A 9201-nucleotide genomic window follows, 5' to 3' on the forward strand; every position below is an offset into this window, starting at 1 on the left:
GAATGTGTAACGAATGTGTATAGACATAAATGTGTAATATGTTGTTCAGCCCTTTTACCCTTTTATGGGAGGAATTTTGAAAAACTGGCCCTGTGACCAGCACCCGTCATGTAGAATGTGTACGCCTATGTGTGTTGGGGAAAAGGTATAGCCTACTCTCTTAGACCATTTTTGTCTGTGCGTTAACAATTGAAGAGTTCAGATGCAAAACCCCCTAACTCCATTTCTGAAGATCGGCACTTCTATATTTTTAGAGAACCCCGTTGTTGGTTTGGTTTACAATCATGTACTTGATAATACATATAAATAGTTATATTACATAAATAAAATAAAAAAAAATATGCAATTTTGATAGCTTTGTATTAAATAAAAAAAATAAAAAGATTATTTTCTGAAATGGCACTTAGGGGGTTTTGCATCTGAACTCTTCAATTTCACAGTGCTCCTAAATTCTTATCTGTGCTCCTATTTCTTTTTTTTTACGCCGCGTGAAATACACCGCCGCCGCCCCCGCCCCCAAACAAAAAATCCCGCTGCCCCCATAGTTTCCAAAAATTCTGTGGGAAACACTGACCTATCTGTGATGTAGGCACCAAGCATTCTTAATCTAAAGAAATTTTAAATTTAATAGATACCAGATGCGCTTTCACTTCAACTACTTAACTTACACCATTAACCTTAATTCACTTTAACAACTTGCTTTAAGTAGGATATTTTAGCCTATGTGACCCCCCATGTGACCTTGACCTTTGACCTTCAAAACCTAGATCTCGCAACATCTTATAATAGGTAAATACACCAAGTTTCATGAAAATCTTTCAACTGGCTGATGAAATATCAACCAATATCAATGTGGTAATATGCATATTTGGTCCAAAAATGATTGTACCATGCTCCATTCAAAGCCACATTTTTGTTTTTTTTATTGTACCTTTCTGCACTGTAGGCCCCAAACATTCTTAATATACAGAATAGTCCAGTTTAAAATATACAAAAATGCTTTCACTTTAGTCTACCACCACCTTTAACTCTTTTTAGGCTAATTCACTTGGAAAAAATGCATTTAATAGGCTATTTTAGCCTATGTGACCCCCCTTGTGACCTTGACCTTTGACCCTTAAAGGGGTATGCCACTATTTTGGGGCTCCACGGTTTCGACCTCTCCCCTGGGTCTCCTTGGATGCCCTTTAGTAAACAGACACACACACTTTAACTACTTTGTTCATGTCCGCAATTCACACTATGTACATATGGGCATAAATGTTTCAGATACAATAATCAGGGTTCCCACACCTTTTTCATGAACAAATTCCCCCTTCCCAACGCATACCAAAATGTTTCTAGTTGTTGTCTAGGCATAAACTGTATGCAGTGACACTGATCAAAAGAGCCCAAAATTGTCATTATGTCAGTGGGGGTTTTCTTCCTTACACTCGTCATTTTTTCACTACAAGAAAACCAATTTGTAACCAGTGAGTGACGTACGCTACGTCACTCACTAGGAATTGGTTAGAATGGTCCTGACTTCCGTGTTTACATTCCGCTTTTAGACTGGAATGGTATATTACACGCGCACACACACACACACACACACACACACACACACACACACACACACACACACACACACACACACACACACACACACACCTGAGCCTAGTTAGCTGCTGATTACTGCCGCAGTCACTTTGCTGCGCACCACGCTACACCCACACCTGTTAGTATTTGCGTTGATTGGTGATTACGGCAGCAGAGGACATTAAAACAGGAACCGCAGTTAGCAAGTTTTCGCGTTATCCTCACTCCTCTTTGCCTCAGGCTATGTAGGATAGAGGGGAGCCTAGTAGTGATGGGTATATGAAGCCTCATGAACCTTCTGGGACTTCTGCCTGATAGTGTCACACGATTCAATGCCTTGGAAGTGTTAGAGCAACCTGGCGACATCTAGTGGACAGCTAAAATTATGGCAGGCAGCATGCAGTGTATACGTTGCAGTAGCCACTTGGTGTCACCATAATAAGTTTGTGTTAAGATCAGTTACAAAGTGATTGGTAGTGGTGCACTGTGGTAATGCACCTGTGTACTATTGATAAGTTAAGAAGTACTTGTTTCGAATCGAGGTTAAGGAAGATGAGTTGGTGTTATATTTCTCATTTTCACTGTTCTATCTCAATAAAGGCTCAAAAGCCCACACTCTAAAAAAACGTGTCTATTTCATTTTATAAAATAATATCTTAATATTGTAGCTAATATACAGGTATATAGTTTGGGCTCTTTCAGTCGTATAGGCCTAGCCTACTTTGTGTTTTGTGTATTGCCACAAAACATGTTTCATGGCTAAAATAATCGATCATGATAAACAGGTGTGCATGCTGAAATATGACAACTTAAAATGTGGAAACAGTGCTCAAGTGGTATACAAATGTCAGTGTGGGCAGTGTTGCCAGATTGGGCTGGTTCCCGCCCAATTGGGCTGCTTAGGATGGCCGTGTGCGGGTAAAAATGGCATTTATCAGAAAAAAACGCCCAATTTTTGCCATAGAAATCAATACAATTGGGCGGGATTTTGTGCTTCTAGGCGGGTTTTGAGCATTTTTTGGGCTGGGAATCATCAGCCTCATCTGGCAACCCTGAGTGTGGGTATATGTGAAAAAGTGAAAGAAGAGAGAAAGAGAGAAAAGAAGAGAGAGAGAAGTGTTCATACAAATGAGAAGTGTCAAGAAGTGTGTGCAAATGTGAGTAGGCCCTTGTGCTTGTGTATGGATACAGTTGGTTTATTGGGGAGTGGTTGGTGGAACAGGGTTTGGTGGTTGGTTTGACTCTGTTTGCAAATTTTTATTCAAAAATAAAATCTGCTCCACCACACGGGCTTCAGCCGGTTCCTCTTCTTGCTAACAATTTCACCAGGTTTTGAAAACACCCTCTCACAGGGGACAGAGGATGCTGGGGTACACAAGTACTTCACAGCAACTTGGTGCACGTGGGGATACAGCAACTTGTGAGTCTTCCAGTACACGAGGGGATCCTCCGTCCGTGCAATATGAGCATCTCTCAAGTACCTATAAAACAAAATAATAATCAGTTGTGGTTTGTGCAGGGCAGATCATAATGATAACATGACAAAAATATTTACCTCTGGACTTCTGCAATAGCATTTGCTGTAGCATTCATGCCTTGTTCTCCCACATGGTGGTCCAGCAGGCCCCAGATGTTATCCTCATCCATGGATGCTGCGGAGGCTGCTGCTGCTCCTGGTGGTGGTGGTGGTGGTGGCGGAATGATGCTGGAGCATTCCCTCACCAGTCGGTCCACCGCTGCAGTGGAGCATGAGGAGCTGCAAAATCCCATGTCTTTAAATCGAGGATCCACCAAAGTGGCCGTCGACAGCGGTGTATGCTTTTCCAAGGCAGCAAATTTATTTTAAATTTCACCATCGGTATGACTTTTGATCCAGAGACCCTCTTCTCCTCAGACAGCTCCACTGTGGCCGTCTTGAAGAGTTCGAGTACCACCAGACTCTGCTCAATTGTGGCATACTCCTCTGCAGAGAATGGGACGATGTCTGAAGTTGTGAGAGTCACCACCAGGGCCAACCAGAAGCCATGGTTCACAGGAGACGTTCACCGACTGCTGAGGGCCAGAGACAAAGCCTTCAGAGCAGGAGACGTAGCTGGCCTAAAGACAGCAAGGGCAAACCTGTCCCAGGGCATCAGGAAAGCAAAAAAGGAATACTCAGACAAAATAACAACACACTTCAAAGACAGCAGAGATGCACAGAGCCTGTGGCAGGGCATACAGGCCATCACGGACTATAAGCCTGCACCACGAAGCTGTGACAACAACACCTCTCTGCTAAACGACCTGAACAGTTTCTTTGCCCGCTTTGAAGCACAAAATGACACTCACCAACAGAAAACTCCCCCTCCCCCCCCAAGATCAACCCCTTTACATGTCCTCTGCCAGTGTTAAGAGGACACTGGCCACCATCAACCCACGCAAAGCAGCTGGCCCAGACAACATACCAGGCCGAGTGTTGAAGGATTGTGCAGAAGAGCTGAAGGATGTCTTCACAGACATCTTTAACATCTCTCTGGAGCAAGCAGTCATCCCATCACTTTTCAAAGCTGCTACCATCATACCTGTGCCGAAGAAATCATCACCATCATGCTTCAATGACTACCGTCCTGTAGCACTGACGCCCATAATCATGAAGTGCTTCGAACGGCTAGTCCTGTCACACATCAAAGCCACCCTACCCCCCACCCTGGACCCCTACCAGTTCGCATAAAGAGCCAAGCGATCCACGGAGGATGCAATTTGCTCTGCCCTCCATCCAGCCCTCACCCACTTGGACAATAAAGACTCATATGTGAGAATGCTGTTCATTGACTTCAGTTCAGCATTCAATACCATAATACCACAACAACTCATCAGAAAACTGGACAAACTAGGTTTCAGCACCTCCCTCTGCAACTGGCTGCTGGACTTCCTGATGCAAAGACCACAAGCAGTACGGGTAGGGAACAACACCTCAAGCACCCTGACCCTGAGCACGGGGGCTCCGCAAGGTTGTGTTCTCAGCCCCCTGCTGTTCACGCTGCTGACACACGACTGCACAACGACCCACAGCACTAACCATCTAGTGAAGTTTGCGGATGATACAACACTGGTGGGCCTCATCACCAAGGGCGATGAGACTCACTACAGAGAAGAAGTAGACCTGCTGGCCAGATGGTGCAAAGACAACAACCTCCTGCTGAATGTCAACAAGACCAAGGAGATTGTTGTCAACTTCCAAAGGGTCCAAAAACAACTGCCACCACTGACCATCGACGGCGATGCTGTGGAGAGAGTGAGCAGCACCAAGTTCCTTGGAGTGCACATCAGCGACGACCTCTCTTGGACCACCAACACTACATCACTGGCGAAGAAGGCCCATCAGCGTCTCTACTTCCTGCGCAAAGTAAAGAAGGCAAGTGCTACACCCTCCATCATGACAACATTCTACAGAGGAACCATAGAGAGCGTCGTGTCCAACCGCATCACAGTGTGGGGAGGAAGCTGCACGGAGAAAAACAGGAAGACACTCCAGCGTGTTGTGAACACAGCGAAGAAGATCATTGGAGTACCACTCCCCTCCCTGCAGGACATTTACACCACACGCCTCACCCGGAAAGCACTGATGATCATCAAAGACACAAGCCACCCTGCACACAAACTGTTCAGCCTCCTGCCCTCTGGAAAGAGGTACAGGCGCCTCCGTTCCCGTACCACCAGGCTGGCGAGCAGCACAATGCACCAAGCGATCAAGATGCTGAACACTCAACCCACTCTCCCTCCACTGTCAGCCTCTAGCCAGCAAGGCCACTGACAACCCCCCCCCCCATCCCCCACCACCATATCTGCGACTGAACATTCCACCTGCACTACTATACTTGTGACTGAAATTTCAACCTGCACTAACTCAAAACATGCACACACACACACACACACACACACACACACACACACACACACACACACACACACACACACACACACACACACACACACACACATACACACACACACAAGCACACTGCACTTTCTGCACTAAACCCAAACATACACACACTGACACACACTGACACACACACACACACACAGACACACGAACACACACACAGACGCACACCGCACCTTCTACCTGCACTAAACACATACACACACATACACACATACACACACACACACACACACACACACACACACACACACACACTGCTGCTGGTGTACTTGACAGACCTTTTCAATATTTATTTTTCTTCAAAATGCTACTATTACCATGTCAGAACGCTATAAAGGACTTTTTTAGGAAAAGCACAAAAGCACAACAATACCTCTTAATGTATGTCCTCTACAAGTCTTCTGTTGTCCAGTCTTGCACTTTAAATGTCTGTATGAGCACTGTCTATGTACATACTGTCTTAAGTCCATGTATAAGTACTGTCTATGTCTATACTGTCTATGTCCTTACCTAGATTAGTCTATGTCTGTATGGGAAAGCAAGAAATGTAATTTCAAATTCTTTGTATGACCAGTGCATGTAAAGAAATTGACAATAAAACCTACTTGACTTGACTTGACTTGAGAAGCCAGGGCAGCATTCAGTGGCCCTCTCTGCTCAAATACCCGCTGCAGCACGTCATATGTGCTATTCCAGCGGGTATCTACCTCCTTGATCAGCTTGTGCTGTGCCATGCCCATCAGCGTTTGCACCTCACAGAGTTTTTCCTTGGCCTTGGTGCTACATTTAAAAAGGTATACCATTTTTCTGGCCCTTGTGCGGATCCCATCCAGGTCAGTGGTGTCATGAATGGACCTTTTCACCACTAGGTTTAACATGTGCAAAGCAGGGCACATGGCGCAGGTTGAAAATGTTGGCGCATATTTGCGGAACTATCGGTCACCAGACTGGTGACCTTCCCTGTAATGCCCCACTGCACCATCAGGGCTGTTTTGGCCTCTGCAATATTTGCAGCAGTATGGGCCTCAGAAAACTTCCTCACTCCCAGTAAGACGGTTGAGAGCTGCATTTCGGGTGTAATATAGTGGCATGTGATGGCTAAGTAGGCATCCATATTAATGGATGTCCACATGTCAGAGGTCAGACTGACGGCAGACACCTTCTCCATATCCAGTCTTGCCTTCTCTTAGTGTCACGGTTCAGACAGACGAGGACCCAAGTGCGTCACATTAAAGAGAGTTTATTGATTTAAAGGGTAAAGGGATTTGGGAGAATGAGTCCAGGAGTCCAGGTGCCTGTGTGTGTGCTCCCCCAGTGGCGGAGAAGCGTCCTTGGGAGCTGATGGAGGGGCCGGAAGTCCTGGGGGAAACACACACACAACAGGGCAAATTAATCAGGGCAGAAGTACCGTTCAGGGATATTCAAAAGAGTAGTCGAAAAGCAGAAGGCAGATCAGGATTACCGGGGCAGGAGAGAAGAGAGTCAGGCAGGTCTGGGTCGATCACTGGAAGTCAGCAGAGCGGGTTGGGTGGATAGACAGGTGAGGGTTCAGGTGCAGGTTCTGGTAGGGGTTTGGGTTCGGGAAACAGACAGGTGGCCAGGAACAAAAACAAGACGAAGACACACACGGGTAGCAGGACTTGCAGACGATCCGACAAGGACAAACACAAAGACAGGACTAGATATACACAGAGTAATCAGGAGGGAGATGGGATACAGCTGGGAGGTGAACGAGAGACAATGAGTAGAGACAGGTGAGGACAATCAGACAGAGCAGAGACAGAACAGAGAGTAGAGAGGCAGATGATAGAAAGTACTTAAGGTAGTTAACAGGTAGAGAGAATCAGGTAGACAGAGACAACCAGATAGACAGACACACATAACAACAGAGACAGACACACATCACAACAGAGACAGACCAGACTCACAGAGAGAGAGAGAACAAGACAGGCAGACAGAGAGAGCAAGGCAGAGGGGCAGAGACAGAGAGACACAGAGACAGTGAGAGAGACAGGCAGGCAGAGAGAGCAAGGCAGACGGGCAGAGAGAGAGAGAGAGAGAGAGAGAGAGACGGGGTCAGAGAGAGAGAGAGAGAGAGACGGGGTCAGAGAGAGAGAGAGAGAGAGAGAGAGAGAGAGGGGTCAGAAAGAGAGAGAGAGAGAGAGACAGGGTCAGAGAGAGAGAGAGAGAGACGGGGTCAGAGAGAGAGAGAGAGAGAGAGAGAGAGAGAGAGAGACAGACAGACAGAGAGACGGGGTCAGAGAGAGAGAGAGAGAGAGAGACAGAGAGACAGAGAGAGGCAAGAGCCAAGAGCTCAAAGAAGGATGCCAAGGAGCGAGCTCATGACAGAACCCCCCCCTCAAGGGACGGCCCCAGAAGTCCCAAAAAGAGGCTCCACCAAACCGGGCGGGCGGAGGGGGGAACCAGCGGAGGGATAGGGCGAGGCAGAGAGTCCGGCAGAAGCAGAGGCACGGGCAGGCGCAGAGGGCCGTGCCGAGGCAGAGGAATAGGTCGAAGCACAGGAATGGGCTGAGGATGTGGCACAGGTCGTGGAATGGGCAGAGGCAGAGGGCACAGGTGGTGGTCCAGAGGCTGACACAGCAGTGCGGGGTACATTCACAGGAACAAACACAGGGACTTTTAAAGGCACAGTAACGGGGACAGACACAGGAACAATGACTGGAACGATGACAGGGACAGGTACAGTCACAACGACGTTGACGAAGACAGGTGCTGGACAAAGGGTTGCTGAATGGGCTGGAACAAAGACAGGGACTCTGACAGACACAGGGGTAGGTACTTGGATGCAGACAGGGACTGACACTTGGACAGTGAGAGGTACAGTTACAGGGATGGTGACTGGCACGGGAACAAGCAGGGGTCCAGGAAGCACTGGATGATGGTCAGACGTGAGATCAGGTTTGTGCACAGGAGGTGGGACAGACTTGAACACATGGGACACAAGAGGCGGGACAGGCTGGGATACAGGACTTGGGAAAGGTGTAGAAACAGGAGATAATTGGGGAGGTAGGTATGCAGGAGGCAGGGCAGGCTGGCAGGCAGACGAAGACAGGTAGGCAGGGTCAGCAGACGCAGGATCCGGAGCACACTGGGAGGTGGGATCAGGAACAGGAGAGGCGGGATTGTGGGCGGAGCCACCTGGGCAGTGGCCAGGGTCATCTGGACAGGGGGCGGAGTCAGCAGGAGTGGGGGCGGAGCTCACAGAACCAAGAGCCAGGCCATCAAGGACAGGGGCAGAGCCATCGGGACCAGGGGCGGAGCCATCAAGGACAGGGGCGGAGCCACCCGGGCCGGGGGCGGAGCCATCAAGGACAGGGGCGGAGCCAGCGGGACCAGGGGCGGAGCCACCCGAAACAGGGGCGGAGCCATCCGCGTCAGGGGCGGAGCCACCCGGGTCAGGGGCGGAGCCATCAGGGCCAGGGGTGGGGCCAGCGGGAGCAGGAGCGGAGTCATCCAGGTTGGGGGCGGAGCCATCAAGGTCAGGGGCTGAGCCAGTGGGGCTGGAGGCAGTGCCAGCAGGCAAAAGGGCAGCCACAGGTCCATCAGAGGTGGCGACTTCATAGCCACAGGTGGACACGGCAGGATGGCCATCTTCTTGGAGGGCTGCGCCAGTCACGGGCCTAACCTCAAGGGCAACTGCAGCCGCAGGGGTGTGGACAGTTGCGAGACTGGTG

The sequence above is a fragment of the Engraulis encrasicolus genome, chromosome 16 (genome assembly GCF_034702125.1).
Source record: "Engraulis encrasicolus isolate BLACKSEA-1 chromosome 16, IST_EnEncr_1.0, whole genome shotgun sequence".
Taxonomy (NCBI): Eukaryota; Metazoa; Chordata; class Actinopteri; order Clupeiformes; family Engraulidae; genus Engraulis; species Engraulis encrasicolus.